The sequence below is a fragment of the Vicugna pacos genome, unplaced genomic scaffold (assembly GCF_048564905.1).
Source record: "Vicugna pacos unplaced genomic scaffold, VicPac4 SAC-SAT, whole genome shotgun sequence".
In the NCBI taxonomy this organism is placed as follows: Eukaryota; Metazoa; Chordata; class Mammalia; order Artiodactyla; family Camelidae; genus Vicugna; species Vicugna pacos.
In genome coordinates this window covers 19024601-19047798 of record NW_027328721.1, presented here as the reverse complement: position 1 = coordinate 19047798, position 23198 = coordinate 19024601, and the positions used below count along the sequence as shown (strand labels likewise).

Here is a 23198-nt window from a genome sequence, read left to right as displayed (position 1 = left end):
CCTGACATCTGTGGAGCCTGATTGGGCTGGTGCCCAGCCGTGAGCCAATCACAGTGGCCAGGGAGGATGGAAAATGCTGATTGGACAGATCAAGGCCATGTGACCATCCTCTCCAGGAAACCTGTGAGCTGTTCACCTGTTTCCAGGTTGGGAGAGTGTGATGTCTCCCAGAGGATCCTGCTACTAGCACAACCTGCAGGTGGCACAATGAGCTGGAATGAGCCTGTCTGCTTGGTGACAGGTGACAGGTCACTTAGTGGTTCCCTGCTCAAGGGAGGGAGGCATATCCACACAGTATTGGGGCTTCAGGGCCAGAATACAGCAGAAAAGTCTCCCAGTCTCCCAAAAGGTGGGAAACTAAGCAGTGACACTGGAAAGGCACTCCTCCCTGTGGCCCTTGGCTTTCTCCTTGTTACAGTGGCGAGTGCAGTGCTGCCCCTCACAGCCCACCTCCCTGCTGGGAGGCCTTTGTAACAGGTGGAGAGTGCTTGGAAAAGCCCACTTATTCTGAGGAACTGTTGTTGCTCCTGGTGGGATTATTATTTCATGTCATTTGTGAGGTGAGCCCCAAGGGGTCCCTGATCTGGGGGCACAGACACCTACAGAAACTGGACCCAGTATTGCTATTCATTAAAAAATGACTTACCTAGCACCTACTGTGTGCCAGATTCCCAGGGTAGAGCAGTGATGTTGACAACACAGTCCTCTGCCTCTCCTCCTCTCTGCATCCCAGGTGGGGTCACCAATCAGAGTGGGAGTTCAGCAAGCCCAGGACGTGGACAGAGCCTTGTGGGAATCCCTGGGGTTTTCCTCTGTGCTGAAGGCACTAGCAGAACACCAATTGTGGGACTCAGTACCCGCAGGACCCAGCACTGGTGGGTAAAGGAGAGGGGCATTTCTACAAGCCCATCCTCACTAACCCCAGGCTCCGGAGGGCAGCTCCACTCTACTCAACCCCAGGGGGCATCTTCCACCATCCTAATCACCCTCTGGTCTGACTCCCTACTCAGATGTAATTTTCCCTGTGGCAGCTACACTCAGAAGATGTGTTTGTTTCTCTCCCATGTGGTTAAGTGGACTTCAGATGCGTGATAGCGATGGAGTGGCTAAGCCTCTGGGCAGATCGCTGGGTGACCCGCGGAACTTGCTGCACATGTTGAGCTCCCTTCTGCCAACAAATGGGCCAGGCCCAAGCCACTGTTCTATCTGTTCTATCTCACTTAATCTTCACAGACACTCTGTGCAGGACATCCTGTTATCCTCCATCTCTGCTGACATCGGGTGGACAGAGAAGGCTTGGGTTTGAGAAAGTTGCCCAGGTCACATGGTTGACAAGTAGGGAGCTGGGGATTTGCACCCTGATCCCAGGAGTCTGGATCATGGAAAGGCCTGGGTGGGCAGCTTATTGCAAAGGGAAGCCCTGCCCCAGCCCCTCCCATGACAGCCCACCCACCCGCAAATGTAGCAGAGTCAGCATTTCCTGGACCAGGTGGACAGAACCTCAAAACTTCTTTGCAAACAGATTGTTTCCATGTTCTTTTGCAAACACAGAAAGGCCACAGGCCAGGGAAGGAAAAGGCCAAGAGTGTTTTCATTGGGGAGAGTGAAGGACAAGTGTGAAGACACACAGCACTCCCAGCAGCCCTCTCGGCAGAGCCTGCCACTGGGTGAGCAGCTACTGTGACTACCTACCATAACACTGTGAGGTTCATGCCTGTACAACCCTGCCTGTGAGAAGAGCAAAGTGAAGCTCAGAGAGGTGTGGGGACATTCCAAAAACAAACAGATAAGGTGGGATCATCACCACCATGCTGTGCTGGGACAGGCAGTCACCTGTCACACTGCTCATGCATGGCCTGCTGGGAGTAGTGAAGGCCTGGTAGGAGCACAGAAACACTGTGGTGGAGGTGATGTTTCTACCTGGGACAGCTGGTACCGGGGACTCTAGCTGATTCTTCATTGTGCCTGCTTTGAGTGTCAGCATGTTGCAGCCTCATGCAGGGGAATGGGCTGTCTCCTTTCCACACCGGTGCACAAGGAAGGGTATGTACACACTGGCATCACCATAGACCACTGGCAGGATCAGGATCTGGAGCTCAGAGCAGAAACTGCCAGCACCTTAGGAACTGGTGCTTTAAAAATATATTTGATTAGAGGGGAGTGATAAAGAGTTGATCCGTTCAAAACATTATGTTATCTGAGGAACAATAGCACCTGCGCATTGTAAGAGCATAACTCAGTTAGTCGTCAATAACCATCACTATAGGTATGAGAAGACAGAGTGTTAGGAGTTACAAAAGCGTCTCAAGATCATGCAGGTCAGAACTGAGGACTGTCCAAAACATTGTCTGCATGATAGCCCCTTTAAGCTACCTGAGGCTTGGTCTGCTCCTGACACAGGGCAGATGATTCTGAGAAAACCACACTCCTCAGAAGACCCCAGGCAGTTGCCAGATTTGAGTTTGGGTTCCTGATCATCTTCTAAGTCAGGTATTTTGAGATTCTTGGGCACCTGTTCTTACTCCAGAACAGAATATGATTCAGGCGGGATTCCAAGGACTGAGGCATGTGCCAGGCAAGAGAGCAGGCATGGCTGGATGATAGCATCACCAGTGCCATCAACAAAGAGGCCAGGGCACTGAGATTTCCAGTGATTTAGCATCTTAGCTGGGAGGGGTCACGTGTTCTACAGTGAGTGCTGAGTATCCTGCACCGCCCTCGAGGGCCTACAGGGGGCGCGCGAAGTCAGCAGGTCTTAAGTGGTGGTGCGCATGCGCAGTCAGCGTCAGCAGCCAGCGTCTTCCCTGGGGGCGGAGCTTGTTTTCCTCAGGACGGAGCGGGGGCAGCCATGGCGGTTCCGGGACCGCGCGGCCCGCGTGTCTGCGGGAGAAGGACGCTCCCCGCCCACTATCTGAGGTTATGCCGGTTTCCCGCGGCCTGAGCCCGCTTCCTGCCGGGGTTTGTGTGGACCTGACCGAGCTGGGACCCCGGCCGGGCAGGAGGTGACGGGTGTGCTGTCGGGCCCGCTTCGACTATTCTCATCGCCCTCCGGGAGCGGGTGAGTGTCCGTGTCCATCCGGGCCGCGGGGGTGTTCACGCCCCTGGTCCTCGCCGCCCGGGTCCCCCCTCCCCCGTGTGATCGGAGGTGTGTACAGCGCGGGTCAGGAGCGGGGACGCGGGTGTAATGAGAAAGGGGCTGAGAAAGTAATGAAAGAGTTAAAGAGAAGTGTGTAAAAACACATTATGTTAACTTGTATATTTTAAGTGTGTCGAAGTCAGAGTTTATTATGCTTTTACTTTCCTGTCTTTAAAGGAATGTAATCATTTATTTTATACGTAAAATATACTTCTCAGCTTATCTCGTTTTCAAGTCAAAATACTGCCACGGTTGACATTTTCTCAAAATATAGTGACAATCTTAAATATGTGTAAATATAAACTCATTGAAAAAAACTTGCAGCATTCCAGGGTGAGTAGTCTTGTTAAAATAATATCCAGGCCACTACCAAATTATTAAAAAAAATAATTAAAATTTTTTTGAATCACTTTTAGAAGTTCCAAACACAGTAGTATTTTTAAAAACACCAACCACTGCATAGTGCTTAAGACCATTTAAGATGAAATATATTCAAACCTAAACCTTCAGAATACTGAAAAGGCAGGACAATAGCTGCTTTTTCATTGCAAATACATTTTCTCTCCATAAGCGCAAAATACGAAGGTATTCAGCTTAATGTATATCTTTATTCAAAAGGTGACAGACTATAATCTCCTTATTTTTTATTTTAAGCCTATTTCCCATAAAATTGATATTTTTATCTGTAGGATCTTAACTGTCCATTCGGTTTTTCCTTTGGTTTATTTTCTTTAACAGAGAGTGAATTCTTGTGTCTTGTCAGAGTTTTTAATTTTCCTAACCTATTCCAAGTGACTTTCTGACACTGATAGTAAATAAGGAAAGAGGCCTTATAGTAACTGTGCATCTTTTCATGTAGTCAGGTTTTTTTTTTTTTTGGATAACTTTTTTTACAATTTCTACTTGGTTCACAATGTTATCCCATTATGATAACTCAATAAAAAATTGTAATCTGTTTACACCAAGACACATATCAGCACAGTGCTTTTGCTGATACAATTTTACATTAGATTATAATATAATGTTCTACTTGATTTATATATATACCAATACACATTTTATGTATGCACACATATATGAATATCTGCTAAATGCCATTAATTTGCATGGGGTGGTAACTGATTGCATGTGATCTTTCTGAGCATTGGCTATTCTTATGTGTGTCTAACTCACTTCTTAGAACAGATATTAGAATATCACACTTCTCATTATACAGTATTTTAAAGGTTATATTTTAAATTATAGAAGCAGAAATGTCTGTCAAGTTTATGAAATGATTAAGTCACAATTTGGTGTAATGATATTCAGTGGAGGAGTGATAGCTTCTACATCTTCATACATCTGCCACAGTTGCTCCTCTATAGTATCTGTGACCATAAGCATTTTTATGTCAACATGATCTTTTTCCAATTCTATTTTTTTCCTTTTATTTTCAGTACAATCAGTAAAGCTTTCCTTTGTGGTGATGGTATTTTTTTTAACATGAAGATACCTTGTCATCTGACATATTTGTACATGATGGGCTACTACTCATGCATAGAGCAAGGAAAAGCATTTTCATATCTCCATCTGTATTCCAGATCTAACCTGAATTCTTCAAAGCATTGTATAATTGTTGTTAGTTATTTTAATTGTACTAAACACAGAGGAACAGATAACTTTTTATCTTCACCTACCTCATCAGCTAAATGGACACGGACATTATAATAACATGAGTTTAACAAAGTTGGGAAGCATTCCAGGGTTTGAGCTTCAAGTTTTTAATGAAACTTTCTAATAGATAATTAATTTCTGGCATAAAATGTAGCAACATCTATAATCACATACAGGATCATCTGCCATTTTGGGTTCTCTGATTTTGTCACTTTCAGCTGTCACCTAGGAACTGGTGAGTTCAAATATTTTTAAAAACACTTCTGATTAGAAAACACCAGAAAGAAACATTGAATCTTTGTGTTCAGGACTCTGTTATCATTGTTCTAATGTGCCATTTGTGATGGCTCATATTTGATTTTGTTACAGTAGTGTGAAATGTAAGCATGGGAACAAAAATTTTAAAACACATTCTGGGAGCCATTCACAATGAACTATTAGTCATTATATTTTTATTTTATACACAGGCCATTTGAATATGTTCACCCATGAAGTGAAACAGACTACCTGAAGTCTGAGTCCTGAGAGACATCTCCGGTGAAATGCTTCTTAGACAGTGACCCAGGACACAGCCCTAGCAGTAAGTAATGTGGCGACTTGATACACATATATGTTGTGAGTGATTTTCATAGTAAGGCTGCTTCCATAAACTCACCTAATTCCCTTTTGTGGTGAGAATTTTTGAGATCTGCTCTCAGCAACTTTCAGATAAATAATACAGCATTGTTAGCTGTAGTCACAGTACTGTTCGTGAGATTTCCCAGAACTCACTCATCTTAAACCTGGACATTTGTGCTCTTTGAGCATCTTCTCACTTCCTGACTCCCAGGCCCTGACAACCACCACTCTGTTCTCTGTTTATGTGAATTTGGCTTTTTTAGATTACATGTGTAAGTGAAATCATGCAGTTCTACTTTTTCTTCTTTCACAGTCTGCAGTGTGTTGATTTGATCCACTTACATACAGCAATGTGACCACAAACAGCTTTAACTAACACCTCTCACATGACTCTCAAGTATAATTTTCTTTATTTTTTATGACAAGAACATTCACAAGATAGTATCTTAGCAACTTTGAAGACTGATACATCACTGTTTTCTGTAATCACTGTGCTGTGCATTTGATCTGCATGACTTATTTATCTTCAGGTTGCAAGTTTGTACCCTTTAATGTCTCCACAGTTCCTCCACCCCAACACCATTCTACTTTGTTTCTAAGAGTTTGTTTGTTTTTTTACATGTATACCTGGTATCTTACATTTATCTTTGTCTAGTTCATCAAGCATAAAGCCCTCAATGTCCATCTGTAATATTACAAATGGCAGAATTTCCTTTTCTCAATGCAGAATAATATTCCATTCTGTATAAATGCTACTTCTTCTTTATCTGTTCATCCATTGTTGTACACTCAGGTCATTTCCATATCTTGGCTGTTGTGAATAACATTATAATAAACATGCAAGTGCAGCTATCTTTTCAATACCCTGTTTTCACTCCCTTCAGATGCTCACCAGGAAGGAGGACTGCTGGAGCATATGGTAGCTCTGTCTTTAAGTTTTGGGTAACCTCTGTAGCTTTTCCATAATGGCTGAGCCAGGTTACATCCCCACCGACAGTGCACAGGGGTTTCCTTTTGTCCTCGTCCTGGCCAGCACTTGTCTCTTGTCTTCTTGTTGATGATCATTCTGACAGGAGGGAGGGGATATCTCATTCCAGTTTCGATTTGCATTTACCTAATTGTTAGTGATGTTGCACACCTTTTCATGTACCTTTTGTGTATTTGGGTGTCTTTGGAAAAATATAGATTTAATTTTACTGCCCATTTTTTATATTGGATGTTTGGCTTTTTTTTTTTTTTTTTTGCTATTGTGTTGTATGAGGTCCACATATGCTTTGATATTAACTCCTCATCCCATATATGATTTGCAGAGATTCTGTCCTACTCTGTATTAGGCTTTATATTTTGCTGATTGTTACTTTTGCTGTGCAGGAGCTTTTTAGTTTTATGTAGTCCCACCTGTTGATATTTGCTTTTCTGACTTGTGTTTTTGGGGTCATATCCCAAAATTATTGCCCAAGCCCGTGTTAAGTAGCTTCTCCTCTATGTTTTCCTCTAGGAGTTTTGTAGTGTCAGATCTTACCTCTCAGTCTTTAATCCATTTTAAGTTATATTTCTGAGTGGTAGAAGATAGCTGTCCAATTTCATTTTTCTGCATGTGGTTTTCCAGTGTAACCAACATCATTTGTTGAAGACACTAGACTTTCCCCTTTCAAAATAGCCTTAAAACCAATAAAATACTTAAAAATAAACTTAACTGAGGAAGTGAAAAATTTGTACTTTAAAACCTATAATTAGACTCTTATGGAAAAAATTGAAGAAGTCAAAACAAGTAGAAAGATATACTGGACCAGATGTATGGTTAATGGACCAGAAGAATTAATGCTAAAATGTCCATACTACCCAAAGGCATTTATAGGTTCAGAGCAATTTCTATCAATATTCCAATAATATTTTTCAAAGATAGAAGTCCATCTTAAAATTTTTTGATGTGACCACAAAAGACCCAAATACCAAAGCAAGCCTGAGAAGGAATAAACTGGGAGCCATCACACTTTCTGCTTTAAAACTATATCATAGTGCTATAGTCATGAGACACCATGATGCTGGTATTAAAATACACACGTAGTCTAACAAAGGAATAGAACAGACTACCCAGTAGTAAACACAGGTATAAAATGTCAATGGATATTTGAGATGGGACTAAAGTGCATTCAGCGGCCAAAGGACAGTCTCTTTGACAGATGGTGCTGGGACAGCTGAATACTACTTTTAATTTTTGGCAGAACCTCCAAACTGCTTTTCATAGTGGGTGTGGTAATTTACATTTTTACCAACAATCCACGAGGATTTTCTTTTCTCCACATCCTTGCCAATACTTGTAATCACTTGTCTTTTTTGACTATATCCATTGTAACAGGTGAGAGATTGTCTCGTGGTTTTGATTTGCATTCCCCTGATGATTAATGACATTGAACAGCTTTTCATGTTGTACATTTGTATGTCTTCTTTGGAAAATTTGTCTATTCAGAGCCAGTATTTTTAACTTAGATTTTTTTTTGGTTGTTAAGTTGTATGATTTATTTATATACTTGAGTAACTACCATTCATCAAAAGATGGTTCGCTAATAGTTGCTCCCATTCCATGGGATGCCTTTTAATTTTTTCAATTTTTTTCCTATGCTAAAGATTTTTACATTGACTTAGTCCCACTTGTTTCTTTTTGCTTTTGCTTTTGTTGCCTGTCCTGTGGAGTCATATCCAAAAAATCATTATTCCCAAGACCAAGGTCAAGGAGAATTTCCTCTATGATTTTTTAGGAGTTTTATGGTTTCAAGTCATACAGTTGACTCTTTAATCTATTGTGAGTTAATTTTTGTGAATAGTGTAAGATGGAGTCAAGTTTAAGTCTCTTACTTTCATTCGACTGTACCAATTTACATTTCCACCCAAAAAGTGCATGAGTTACCTTTTTTTCATATTCTTGCAAATATTTGTTTTTTATTTTTTATAATGGTCATTCTAATAGGTGTGATGTGCTGTTTCATTGTGGTTTGGGTTTGCATTTCCCTGATGATTAGTATATTTTCAATATCTGTTGGTGATTCGTATGTCTTTTTTTTTGGGAAAAGAAAGTCTACTCAAGTCCTTTAACCCATTTTTAATTTGAATTTTTTATTTGATTGCTAGTATTTTATGAGTTACTTACATAGTTTATCAAAAATGTTTTTTTGGTTAAAAAATGAAAAAATGGTTTGTGTATATGTTCTCTGTTCTGCAGCTGCTTCTACATTTGCTGATTATTTTGCTATGAATTTTTTTTTTAAGTTTGCTGTAGCTTCAGTTGCTTATTTTTGCTTTTGTTTCTTGTAACTTTGGTGTCATATCCAAAAGATATTTGCCAAAACCACACTAGGGAGCTTTATCTTTATGTTTTCTTCAAGTAGTTTTACAGTTTTAAGTCTTACATTTAAGCCTTCAGTCCACTTTGAGTTAACTTTTGTGAGTGCTGCAAGAACAGGGTCCAGTTGTGTTCATCTGTAGGTCATTATCCAGTTTTTCCCGTGCAGTTTATTGAAAAGACTGTATTTTCCCCATTACTTCTTCTTGTCTCCCTTGTGAAATATTTGTTGACTGCATTTGGATGGGTTTATTTCTGAACTCTGATTGTTTCATTGGACTTGGTCTCTGTTTTTCGCCATTACCTACCATTTTGATTACTATAGCTTTGTAATAAAATTTGAAATTAGGGAGTGTGATATGTCTAGATTTGTTCTTAACCAGGTTGACTTGACATTAGGGGTGTTTTGTGGTTCCATACAAGTTTTAGGATTGCTTTCTATATTTCTGTGTAAAAGTCATATGAGTTTTGATAAAGATTGCATTGAATCTATAGACAGCTTTGAGTGGTATAGGCATTTTTCAGTATTATTCTTCAAATTCATAACCATGGAAACTGTTAACATTGTTTCTGTTTTTCTCAGTTTGCTCATTACCGTTTTGTCATTTTAGGTGTATGGATATTTTATCTACTTAATTTAATTTATTCCTAAATGTTTTATTTATTTCTAATGCCATTTAAAATATGATTGCTTTTTAAGTTTTTTTTTTATTGAGTTATAGTCAGTTTACAATGTTGTGTCAATTTCTGGTCTACAGCACAAGTTTTCAGTCATACATGAATATACATATATTCATTTTTATATTATTTTTCACCATGAGCTACCAGAAGATCTTGAATAAATTTCCCTGTGCTATACAGTGTAAACTTGTTTATATATTCTATATTTACTTGTCATTATCTGCAAATCTCAAACTCCTAGTCTGTCCCTTCCCCCTCCCCTTCCCACTGGCAATGACAAATTTGTATTCTATGTCTGTGTGTCTGTTTCTGTTTTATATTTATTTGTCTTCTATTTTTTTTTTTAGATTCCACATATGAGTGATATATGGTAGTTTTCTTTCTTTTTCTGGCTTAACTTCACTTAAAGTGACATTCTCCAGGAACATCCATGTTGCTGCAACTGACATTATGTTGTCATTTTTATGGCTGAATAATATTTCATTGCATATCTGTACCACAACTTCTTTACCTGGTCATCTGTTGATGGACATTTAGGCTGTTTCCATGTCTTGGCTATTGTAAATAGTACTCATGTGAACATTGGGGTGCAAGTGTCTTTTTCAATTAGGGTTCCTTCTGGATATATGCCCAGGAGTGGGATTGCTGGGTCATATGTTAAGTCTATTTTTAGTCTTATGAGTAATCTCCATACTGTTTTCCACAATGGCTGCACCAAACTGCATTCCCACCAGCAGTGTAGGAGGGTTCCCTTTTCCCCACAGCCTCCCCAACATTTATCATTCATGGACTTTTGAATGATGGCCATCCTGACTGGTGTGAGGTGATACCTCATTTTAGTTTTGATTTGCACTTCTGTTACAATTAGTGTTATTGAGCACTTTTTCATGTGCCTATTGGTCATTTGTACGTCTTCATTGGAGAAATGCTTGTTTAGGTCTTCTGCTCATTTATGGATTGGGTTTTTTTTTTTTCTTACTAAGTCATAGAAACTGTTTATATATTTTCAAGATCAAGCCCTTGTTGGTTTCATCTTCTGAAAATATTTTTTCCCATTCCCTAGGTTGTCACTTTGTTTTCTTTATGGTTTCCTTTGCTGTTCAAAAGCTTGTAAGTTTAATTAGGTCCCACATGTTTATTCTTGCTTTTATTTCTATTGCTTGGGTAGACTGTCCTAGAAGAACATTGCTGAAATGTATGTGAGATAATATTTTGCCTATATTTTCTTCTAGGAGGTTTATTGCATCTTGTCTTATGTTTAAGTCTTTGATCCATTTTGAGTTCATTTTTGTGTAAGGTGTGAGAGATTATTATAACTTCATTGATTCATATGTTGCTGTCCAGTTTTCCCAACACCATTTGCTGAAGAGACTGTCTTAATTCCATTGTATGTTCTTGTCTCCTTTGTCAGAGATTAATTGACCAAGTCTGTGGATTCATTTCTTGGCTCTCTGTTTTGTTCCATTGATCTACATGTCTGTTTTTGTAGCAGTACCATGCTGTTTTGATTACTGCAGCTCTGTAGTATTGTCTGAAGTCTGGGAGAGTTATTCCTCCAGCCTCTTTCTCTTTCTTCAGTAATGCTTTGCCAATTCTAGGTCTTTTGTGATTCCATATAAATTTTATGAGTTATTCTAGTTCAGTGAAAAATGAAGGACTTTTATTTTTAACTTACCAAAGAGGTTACAAAGGTTATTTTATCAGTTAAGTTGTTTAACAAGTGTATTTGAAAACATGGAAATCTGTTTCCTGAGGTATGTTTAAATATATTCTGTAATGAAGAAAGTGCTTTATTTTATTAATTGATAAACTTTTGAATTTTAAAGCAAGATTTCAGTGTAAGAACACCTGTGGCCAGCATGGAGATTTATCCTGCCCCTCACCCACCCAATATATAATAAAAAGAAGGATGTAAAAGATATTTACTTATCACTTTGATAACTGCTAACTATTGGTAAACCTGTAAAATTCTGTTGAATTTATTATTGAAGAAATTCCAAACCATAAATATTCACCTATTTTCCTTTGAGGGTGGCCTGCAGTTAGTGACTTGAGTGCACAGAATAAAGTAGGGAAAGTGAAATGGAACTTTCAATGAAGAAATCTGGTACAGAGGTCCATGACCAAGTGATCAAGTTTAATGTCACCAGTGGTGTCATGTGGGGACTCTGACTTGATATGAAGAGTAGGGTGCTTCAACACTGCTCTTCCTCCCAAAAGTTTATAAGCCCAAATCAGTCATAAAAATATAAAAAAGTTCAAAATTGAAGGACAGTTACAGAATACCTGACCAGTACTTCTCAAAACTGTGAAGTTCATGAAAAACATGGAAAGATCAAAAGGATAGTAAGGAGACATGACAATTGTGCAGTGTGGCATATGGATTGGGTTCTGGAGTAGAAATAGGACATTAATAGAAAAACAAGTGAAATCTGAATAATATCTGGAGGTCGAGAGTAGAATGTACAATCTGGGTTCTTAGTTTTGATAAACCATGAAAATCCAAGAAAATAACATTAAAGAAAATTAAAACTTGGTGAATGATATATCCTTTTGGTACTATATTTGCAACCGTTCTATAAATCTAAAAATATTCTTAAATAAGATTAAAATCTTACTAAAAATAGTCTGTCAATAATTGAATGGTCAAGGAAACTGTTAACATGTATACATTGCAATATTTAGTAGAGGCTGAAAAGACATTCTCTTTATATACTAATATGGAACAAGGTTACATGTTGTATTTATGTAATGGAACTACAATTTAAAAAATAATATACTTATAATTGTACTTTTGCAAAAAAACCCACGTAAACTGATGATTCTGTCGCAGGTGGCGTGGTGATGTGTGGAAGCCTGATTCAGACCTGCGTCTCTGAATCCCCATGGCTAGTACTGCTTTTCTTCTCAAGTCTGCTCTATGTCCATCTTTCAGAGGTCCTGGCCTCTCTTGCCTACTGCCTGGGGAGGATTAGCCCACACACCTGAAGAAGTATGTGAATTTGAATCTTATGAACATAGGTAGCTTCGTCCAGCAATTTCTGCACTGAGTTCTTCAATACATATCTCTGCAACACAGGACAGGGAAAAATACCTACTTAACTTCGGATAAAGGGGCACAGGAAATCACACTGCAATAAACATTAGGGTGTATGTACCTTTCCTAGTTGGTGGTAGTTTCTCAAATACCCAGAAGAGATGTTGTTGGATCATAGGTAGATGGGAATCACATGGCAGTGGCCTAATTCACATTTCTGTTACATAGTATCCCCCCATTTTCCCATCTGATTACACTTACATTTAATGAGCTTTTTAACAGTGATACAGCATGTTTTTATTCATGACCTTGTACATGTATTAATTTACTCAGATATATTTCCAGCAGGCAGGTCTTTGCTATTTCTTTGGAATATATCTGTCCATAATGTTGATATAAACCTTCTTCTAATATATCAACTACATGGAAAGGCCAATAGTAGGTTCTGAGTTTTAAAAAAGAGAAGTATAAGGTGTGCTGAGACCCTACAACAAGATGGACTCATTTAGTCCAGAGGTTAACAATAATACCATGAAGGAGATTTTAAAACTGAGATTTGATGAAGGAGCATAATTTATAAGATGCACAACAAGGAGAAGAGAATTCCAAGTCTGCTCTTGAGAAGAAACCTGTGCTCTTGCCTTAATCTATTAAGCTGGGGAAACACACCCAAGGTCTTCTGTTACCTCCAGCCTCCCTCAAAATCAAGTGAAATACCAAGACATAGAATAAAGATCACACAGTGTTTCAAGAGATATTATTTTTATTTAAAGAAAATGGAATTTAAACAATTAACATATCAACCCTTTAAAATCAATCAATACATTTCACAAAGGAAGGTGAAGTTAAAGAAAATCAGGCAGGCACTAACTTAGTGATCTCAGTCATTGACATTCCTGATGCCTATGGTCAGATTTCTCACTTGTCCCTGATCATGGGTGTCCAGAGCAAAGAAAAGGCTTCAGAGGAGATGAGAAGGAGTATGAGAAAACTACAAATGAGGGAACTGCTGGCCACATTGACAAAGCTCACCACACCACCTTCATAATCTAGGAGCACCCCTATGTGGCCGAGAGGCCTTTTGACATATTGAGGTAAATACTGAGGTAATGGTGGGGAGGAGGTGAGGAGGTAAAGAGACAGCACTGATTGTTCTCTTTGATACAAAAAAGGAGAAAAATTCCCTAAGTCAACCACCATGTCATACTTCCTTGTCCGAGAATCATTACAAACCCCAATTGTCAAGTTATCACAGTCTGCCACCTCCCAGTAATGCTGACCGGAAGTGAATGCCTCAGCTCCCCAGGCAAGAAAATACTTAGATCTTGGATTGTTGGCAGCATCAGGATGATCAGGACCAGACAGCAGACATCTCAGATCTTCACACAGAGGGACCTGACAGGTGACTGCTTCATCATCCAAGGCAATACACACTGCAGGAAGAAGGGGGAAAGTGTATTAATGTGTCATACATTTCTGATGGGCCTGATCTTTACATAGTGCCTGGGTTTCCTAGTTTATTACTAGAAATAGGAGGCAGGACAGCAAGAGAGATCTAGGTTACTGGTCTGTCTTCATAAGATTTTAACCAGACAAAATGGAAAAAAAATCATGATTTTTAAAAAAATATATAAAGAAGAGACATATTGCTAAGTTTTGGCCATGATTTTCCATGGAACATTTGAAACTGGCATTTAATTAACATTTCACGGTCAGGAACAAAGTAGCCTACTCACCTCCTCAGAAGATGTACAAGAAAATTAACAGTAACTCTTGAGGAGTTTGTATTTTCATAACATAAAGATTTTTTATTAAAAACTACAAAGTTAAAATACAATGAAAGAAAAATTACATTTTTGAAGTGGTTCTTTGTGAGAATTTTCATCCCTTCCTTGAAAAGGGTGAAATCTAATGATATGGGTTGTCAGCTTACTTTGCCAATGTTGCATATAAACTGTGTATATAATTTCATATTGTTTCTAATAAAATTGGTCATACTATATTTTTACATCATGTGAATAAAGTATGTTCTTTGTAAAATGGATGCATTACAGGGAGTTTTACAAACCAAGTTACAGCTCTCTAAGCATCTCACAACCAATGATAAGGTCACTTACCTAGAACTTGGAATGTACTGAATGTGCATGCAGATACCTGCTCCATGTGAACGGCCAACACTACACCTCAGCGAGCTGCAGGTCATCAGTTATCTTTCCCTGTTGCTTACCATCCAGAAACCTGATTACTACTGACCATAAATGGCCTTTTTCCCAGAAAACAATTAACTTTTCTTCCATACTGACCAACCTCTGCAGCTACACCCCAGTCTGGTTGGCCATCACTGCCCTTCAGCTCCACGTATGGCTTCTCATGCACTCGGATGAGATCTTCATGAAGACCATCCAAGAGAAAAGCCAGAAGTTCCTGGGAGTCCTGTTGCTGGAACCCATTAAATTGGGGAGCATATGTTGCTATGGTCCACTATAAATATAAGAGGAATCAAACTCATTACTTGCTATCTCTATATCTCTCTCTATATATGTATATATCTATGTATCTATAAAATTTAGAATGAACATGCCCATAATTCAATCCGAGCACTAGAAGAAGGTAAATAGTATAGTATTTAGTCTGTGTCTATTTCAGCAAACATATTTTAGATAATCATGAAATCTTTCTAATCTTAATCTCAGATGACCCCTCTTCTCCCTCTAAAAAGTATTATGGCCAATACTGGGTTCCAGTTTAGTATCATGTGAGCAAACATTTCTTTAGGTACACAGATGCTACTTAAGACAGAAATATTAAAATAGCATTTTCTCACACCAAAAGATCCCTTATACTATTTCTTTTACAGTTAGCTTTGCTGGTCTTGTTGCATCCTAACTTTTATTATTAGAGGCAAGATAGCCTTGTGTTTACCTGTGGGGACTTATACTAGCTTGCAGCTTTGGACAAGCTATTTAAACTGCTAAAAGCCTGTTTCCTGAGCCACATGGTGAAGATAATAACACTACTTTATATTATAGGGTCATTTAGAAGATTAAATTAGTTAATATACATAAAGTAATTAGAAAAGTGGCTGGTAAGTTGTAAGTAGCCAATTTTAACCTACTATGATTATTAATTTTTGACCTAAAAAGCTTTTGTCTTGCTTTTAAAGATAAAAAATAATGCTAATTTCACTAAAAGTCACCATATATGATACTGATGTCAAATTTCTATCCATTAATTACATTCTTTCTGCTACATTTTACCCTATAGATAAAATTAATTTATCTTAGTAATGTTAAAAATGGATTGAGAATCATTAGACTCAGAGGTCTACCTTACAGTTAGAACACTGTAATAGTCAAGGACTAAGAAAGGAAGGTTTCCTGTACATACAAGACACTTGATAAATTAGTAAAGTGAATGGCATTCTAAATTTAGACTGTACTTTTGATCTTTTTCTACCCACTACATCTGTAGCAGTATTTTGCATATATGTGAACAAGTAAAACTATCTGACATCCAGTTTATGCCTTGTGAAGGACCCAAAAACATTAAATTAAAACTAAAAAGCTAACTATAAAAAAACATGTAGAGAAAAATAATTACTTAACCATCTAGGACTTAAATACCTTTATATTACTTTAACATGCTCATCTGAAGCTTTCGTGGGGTGACATTCTTTTGAGTTCCACTCCAAAGCTCCTGTACTAAATCCCCATAGCATTTAGCCATATGCCTCTTCATACCAATGGGATTTGTCCTAGAAGTTTGAGAAGAAAATTTGTTGCCAAAGATTTTTAAATTACAATCACATGGCAGAAAATTACCTAGCATCTGTTTTCTCACATCAAAATATCTTTTCAAAATGAGAGTAGTAACTCTTGGTCCTTATTTCATACTAAATAGAGCCAATAAGATTAAGACTTTTCTCTCCCAGGGTGAAGAAAGAGGAGATTTAGGTAATATTGGATTTATAACAAAGTCACAACAGTTGAGAGGTCAATGACTCAAGAAAATTACCTGTTGAGTTCATAAAGACGTCTCCCTGAGAGAAAATACTGTGTCAGTGGCTGTATGAACTAATACACTGGATGCTTGAATCCATGAAGCATGTGTTTCCCAGGTTACTCAGACCATTGGCTCCCTTTTCTTTCAGAACTGGAACAAACAATATGAGAACTGATGCCTAGTTGTAGCTAAATGTTATAAACCAGTTAGCTGTATTCAGTGCAATGATTTTTATGACTCTTCCAATCAGCTAAATGGAGCTAGCATTTCTCTATCTGGTCTTGCAAGGCTAAAGTAGATGTTTTTCATGGAGCATCATTGGCAATCATAATATCTATACTTATTTGTAATCTAGAAGCAGCAATGATTCTAGCTGTTATAACAGTTTTCTAACATTCAAACAATTCTCTTCCAGTATTGTATCTTTAAAAAAAATGTATACTTATTTAGTTGCAAGGTTAAAAAGAAATTTGATGCCTCAGGAAAAAGAAAAGAGGAGGCCTAATCACTTTTGATCCAGAAAGCCACAAGTTGTTAACACCTCAATAGTGAGAGAAGGAAAAAAAAATAAAAGAATGATTTTAAGATAATTTCTTTAAAAAGAATACACTGGAGACTTACCCTTGTGTCTATCTATTTTACTACTGTTTGCTATAAAGGACATTTCCTCAGGCCAACTCATATCTTTATTTCAAACTGGAAAGACAGAGATAGCAAAATGTTAATTTCTTATCCATTCAAATCACACCCAATTACTTTTAAAAACAAAGTTCTTATTTCTAAACCAGAAACTAGAGAAGAAAAATCAAGTTAATTTTAGTAACTGACTCTGAAACCATTTCAGTTGTTTATACTGGAGACTTTATAGTCATTGATAAGAATTAATTAGTAAGCTAATACATCAGTTACGTACCTTAAGTAAAATACTTAAATGATGGAGGGTACAGCTCAGTGGTAGAGCGCATGCTTAGCATGCAGGTCCTGGGTTCAACCCCTAGTACCTCCATTAAATTTTTTTGAAAATATTTTAAAAATTTATACTCAACCATCTATAAGACTAATTAAAGCTCTTAAATTTAGTACATTAGAACTATTACAATTTTTTCTTACCTTGTGACACATGCCAGAGTAATTATTCATTTTAATACAAAAGCTGTTAGCAATATTTCATGAATCGTGATAAGAAAAGACACACCAGGTTTTCAGTGACATGTGCATGCCAGTGTGTAAATCTGTGCTTATACAAGTTAAGTTTTGTTGGTGAGTGATCAGTGTTGATTAATGAAAGCCTGCACCATTAACTATGCAACAAATTTAGTCTCCTTATTTTTTGGGGGGGAGGGCTAGGGGGTAGGGGTGTGTGTGTATATGTGTGTGTGCATGTGCTCTATCACTGAGCTATACCCTCCTTGCTAGTCTCTTTAACTTAAAGAGGCAGCTTGAAATTTTTAAAAAACTTTGTAAATTTATAACTGAATTCACCTGTTTTTAACTCCTGTTCTCACAATTGCCAGCCAATCAATGTAGACATATTTATCTTTTCAAGCAATTTAAATAGTATTACAATAGGATCACATAAAGGTTTCATGGTTTTCACTACCATGAAAAATATAATGATCTAATAATAATTGGAAAAATTATAAAATGGATTATCAGTGAGTAACTAAACCTTTAAATTCTTCCCCTTCATTTGTACCTTCAATTACCAGGTGCTGCTCATCCTGGATTTTCAGATATTCCAATCTATGATCCACATCATCCAGAAGAGTGAGGCAATTCTGTATATGGAGGAGGAAATGGTTTGTTAATTTAACTACTAATCTTGAAACAAATGCAGATATAAAAATGAATGACAACTAAAAATGTCCTTGTAGTTATATAACTCATGTGACATATTTAGCATATTACAGTTATTCAGAAATACTTGTAATTCTGGTCATAAAATGATGGAAGGAAAATGTGTACTTTGTAAACATAAGCTCTGTGTCTCTAAAAGAGTTATGTAGGATTATGGGGAGATCAGAAAAGACTTAACACATATCAAACCAAAATTCATTGAGATTTAGATTTTTCTGAAGAGCTTACAGAAAAATTTTTTTAGTATGTAGTATGAAATTCAGTAAGTGGGCTTGTGATCAAGATGGAACTTGACTGCTTACTAGGAACTGAAAATGTAAAACCAAATGTCAAATAGAACTATACATTTTTGTTGATGCTCACCCTGTCTAAGGCACTCACAAAGTTAATTCATTTAAATCTTAAAATGACCCTAAGGGAGAAACTATTATTTTTCTCATTTACTCATAAGAAAACTGTGACAAGAGAGTTAAGTGACTTGCCTTTGGTTATTCAACTAACAGATGTCAGAGCCAGGATTTGATTCTTGGCAGCATGGCTCCAGGAGCTGCGCTCTTAACTCGTGACACTACACTGCCTTTCTACGGTGACCAAAGGAGGGTACAGTAGAGAAAGAACTAGGGACTACAGAATTGGTTAAAACTATGTATAATCCAAATTCACAGTGCAATGAAAACCTACTGCATGTGTCAGAAAGAATATAAGCAACTGACAGCACTACCTCTGAAGAGAATGGAAGACAGGGGTCAAAAGATGGGAAGGCAGAATTTTCACTATATACCTTTGTGTTGCTTGAGGTTTCTTTTAACATGTGTATGTTATTTTAAAATAAATCCAAAATAAACTCTATTAAAAAAAGATATTTGCTGTTACTTTATAATAAATTTCAGGTGACAAATATCTAACTGTGCATACAGTACTTTAAAAGTTGTAGTTTCCACTGAGATCCTAGATATGGCTTTCAGCATAATTACTGAAGACAAAAACCCCAGACACATGAAACATGGCTTTGACACTCAGGTCTTTTCAGGACCCTGAGATCCTCTCACCTCACTGCTATAAGCCACAGGTGCATGCCCTTCTGTGATGCACAGCCTCTGAGACAGATATTCATGACTTTCTTTGATGGTCTGCATTTGACTAACGCAGCCTGTACAGGCTAAGACATGCTTTGACAGCGCACTTGGAGAGGGGACATTTCCTATGGTCACAGTGACCACATAAGGAAAAGGGCAGATATGAGTATGACAGCACCCCTCTCAGTAATGGAGGCCAGGCCACTTTAGTAAATAATGATAGGAAATGAGAATTATAGGTTTAATAGTTTTATAAAGAGACTTTAAAAGCTTTAGAATGAAGGTAGGTGGCTCAGTTGTCTTAAGAGTGAGACTTAACTTTGAAAGGGAGAACAATGAAATCACAGTGGCCCAAAAACAAAAGGCAGTATTTGGATCCCCTGAAAAGTGGCAAATGTCAGTGGGCATTGGTGTCTTGGCTGCCTTCAGCTGGGTCACACTCAACAGCAAAGCCACAACTCAGTGTAAGAATGGGGGAGCTAAAATGGGACTGGATTTGAATTTCAGATAGTTAACTGGATTTACCTGATCTGCTTTCTTAAACTGTCTTTGAATTATTAATCCCATCACTCTCGTTAAGTGACCCAATTACCTGGCACACTGGTACAATTAACACAGGAAGTTTTTACTAAAACTTGAAGTTGGCATAGACTCTAAATGGCCAAATAGACCTTTAAAGTGAAGCCAAAAGGCTTCCCATGACAGAAAAAAAAAAAAGCCCTATTAAAAGGTAGTGTGTGTTGGGGGAATCATGGCCTGCAATAAAAGGACAGCAGATGACCTTGAGCTCTCAAAGGGCCCAAGGTGGAAACAAAGAGTGGCAACATGGGGAATGAGTAAAGACTAAAGGAAGAATATATAAAGTCTAACCACATCCTTCAAAAGAGAAGGCAGAAGAAATGACAACAGATTATGGAAAGCAAAAGTAGGTTGCTAAGAAAATCTGCTAAACCCTGGTTTCAGCCAACATCTAGAGACAAAAGCTGTAGTTTAAAATGGTCATCTCTACCTTCGGAAGGTTATAGTTTACTGAACAACCCAAAACAAAAGCACATGTAACATATCAATATAATGCATCTATCTAGGGTACAATTATACACTCTAGGTAATTTCCCACCTATTTAATGGTGACTTAGCTTTTTTCCTTCCATTAAATGTGCTTTGAGTCTTCACCTACTAAAAAATAAAAATGAAGTATTGGCATCATCTGCTTTTCCAGAGCTTCCAAAAAGAATTAACTCACTGAAAACTGGCTGAAAAATCATCTAACAATGACTTTTGCAGCCTTGTCTGTTGAAAAGGCTATGTTTAAGTCAATGTAACTGTGGCAAGGTTTGTATACCTGTCACTTCAAAAGGAATAAAACAGCCTAGTAAACAGTTGATAAATAAGAGTAATGAGAAAGATGAAAACTACGTTATGGAGAACAAAACACAACTATGATCAATTTTTAAACATCTAACAAAACAAGTCATTTACTATTGGCAACCAGAAGATAATCCCTGAAGAAAAGAGCAAATTTCTCCAATTATACATCAGAGGATTAGTTATAAGATTACAACAAGAAAGCATATTTTTTATAAACTTCAAAATGATTAATGATTGATTTCACAATGAATTAGTAAGAAATAAAATTTCAAATTAAGAACAAATTTTTAGCATAATTGTAATGGAGAACAAATCTGACTCTATATTGGATCTGTTCCTTTAGTTTTAAACACTGCTCTCTGTTTTCTAGGCTTATTCTTCCTATCTCTGCACCTTTTGTAAAACAATGTTGCCTTTAGCCTGTCTGGTAAATAGGAGAGCCTTTTCTCAAGGCTCTGACCTTTAAGGATATTAACACTTCCGCACATAAAGATAAGTTGCAGAATAGAAAATAATATTTGTTTTGTTGGAGGTTTACAGGGACACCAGACCTGACCCACATGGATAGCTGCAAGAACAAAGAATTCCGACAGCAAGAAGTTTGCAACAACCAACCACACCCCCTCCTTTTTTTTTTTGTATAAAAGGAGCCTATATTCTGACTGGAGCAGCATGATTCTGCAAAACGTTGGTCTGCCATCCTCTGTCTGCTGGCTTTCCAAATAAAATCGCTATTTCTTGCTCCAACACCTCATCTCCTGATTTACTGGCCTGCTGTGCAGTGAGCAGGATGATCTTTGAACTCAGTAACACAGTAACAACCCAGTTCTAGGATTCAGAAGCATTTGCAAGTGTAGTGTCCAATTTCTATTGTCCTAAGCCACATAAGAAATGTATTTGAATTCTAGACACTTTTTGTAGCATCACTCATTAAGCAGGCAGCCACTTATTATACATAATTTTGTGCATCTTAACAGCACCAACAAATCTAGTGGAATTTACAGAAGCAGCAAAAATTTAGGCTCAGCAAGAGTTACAAAGTATACTTGACTTAAAGTGCAACAACACATCTTGCCTCTCCTGTTACCTTTCAAAGAGAATTTTAAAAGATATGTGCTATGGGTACATGAAAGCAATGTAAAGCTATTATTCAATAGAAAATTAAACCAAGAGTGTTTCATAGAGATTCTTACTTCTCTGTTCCATGATTTTGATGTGTTCGCTGAAAATGAAGTTTAGCTAGGCAGAGTCTACTGCTCTCCTATAATTCTTACCAAACAGTGTAAAGAGTCTCCATATAATATCTGAACATAACCTTTAAGACATAAAACAAACCCTATTAAATTTCAAAGGAAGGATTCCACTTACAGGGTTGGTTTGGGTCCATAGGTAGTTCTTGCATACTATTATAATGACATTCTGGCACTAGTAACATGAAGTTTTTGTGTAAATGGATGAACTCAGAACTACTTCAAATATTTGCAAGGCAAAAGCATTGAGCAAGTCCTGCCATAAATAAAATTTAACTTCAGAGAAACAAAAGGGAGATTTTTGCGTGTAATACATTAAAATGAGAAATTATTTATATGTCATTTTGATAGGTTTGATATTTTTCAGAGGAAATGTGTCATTTTCAAAAATATATCCTTTGTTTTGTATTATCTCTTTTTAAAGGCACCTTGGACCTAGCACGAGGAATATATCATGTTTTGCTTAAAAAAAAAAAAAAAAGATGATACTGCCCAGGAAACTACTTCTTAGAAATCTGAGTGGGCATGAGTAGTCATTGACTGGCAGACTGTAAGTTAGGTCAAGCACATAACTTATAATGGCTTGTTCTCAAGGAAACAAAGTATGTATAATTTACTTCTACTCAATATCATTGTATGTTCACAAACCAAAATGGGACCATTCTCAGTGTGCTGCTGAGATTTTGCCTCTATCCCATCTAGTCTTGTGCATGCCCACAGATCTAAGCCCCACAGTGATTTATTGATTCTGTATGAAAATAGATAGAAATGTGTTATTAGTACAGTGGCAGCAGACTTTGAGCACCAGACTTTGAGGATTTTGTTTTATATTTTTTAAAGGAAACACATGGTATTCTTGCTGCATTCTTAAGTTACCTCTTGGTAAATGTTGAGGAAACATTCTCAGGAACATCATACACATATTCATCCAGATGTTAGACTGCTGTGTCCAAGCGGCAGGCTGCTGTCATAGGAAGAGAAAATATTGAGGAAATAATTCCAACTCTGGGGTTTCTGTCTTGTTATTCTTGACCACCTGTTGTTTTAAAAGATAAAGTGATCATTATAAAAGAAATAAAACTTGCCATTTTTAAACAATTTCTGAGATTTATTTTTAAACAACTGTTCAATAGGTTCACTGCCTATACTGAGTTAGATTACAGAAATTCACAGGTTTAAA

The 23198-nt window shown here is 37.5% G+C and overlaps 1 protein-coding gene and 1 long non-coding RNA gene across 18 annotated transcripts in view; one reads left to right on the top strand and one right to left on the bottom strand.

Annotated features, from left to right (window-relative positions):
* The first annotated feature begins 1713 nt into the window (after positions 1-1713).
* Positions 1714-23116, top strand: LOC107035122 (uncharacterized). 4 transcript variants are annotated; one of them, XR_012067727.1, is made up of 5 exons: positions 1714-3058; positions 5257-5369; positions 12262-12420; positions 18177-18266; positions 21309-23116. It is a non-coding gene; the product is annotated as an uncharacterized lncRNA (long non-coding RNA). The 4 variants fall into 4 exon arrangements; XR_012067726.1 differs by having other exon boundaries at positions 21301-23116; XR_012067725.1 differs by lacking the exon at positions 21309-23116 and adding an exon at positions 18990-19184.
* The window catches only part of LOC107035121 (putative N-acetylated-alpha-linked acidic dipeptidase), a 23625-nt gene continuing 13637 nt past the window's right edge, over positions 13211-23198 (bottom strand). For 9 of the 14 annotated variants that reach the window (XR_012067719.1, XR_012067720.1, XR_012067721.1 and 6 more), the window contains 6 exons: positions 22895-23054; positions 18164-18245; positions 17089-17163; positions 16480-16617; positions 16089-16219; positions 13211-14946 (listed from right to left, as the gene is read on the bottom strand). The gene's annotated coding sequence lies outside the window, so the exon portion shown is untranslated. The remainder of the gene's footprint in view (positions 14947-16088; positions 16220-16479; positions 16618-17088; positions 17164-18163; positions 18246-22894; positions 23055-23198) is intronic. The other 5 variants (XM_072956919.1, XM_072956920.1, XR_012067723.1 and 2 more) reach the window with 5 other exon arrangements.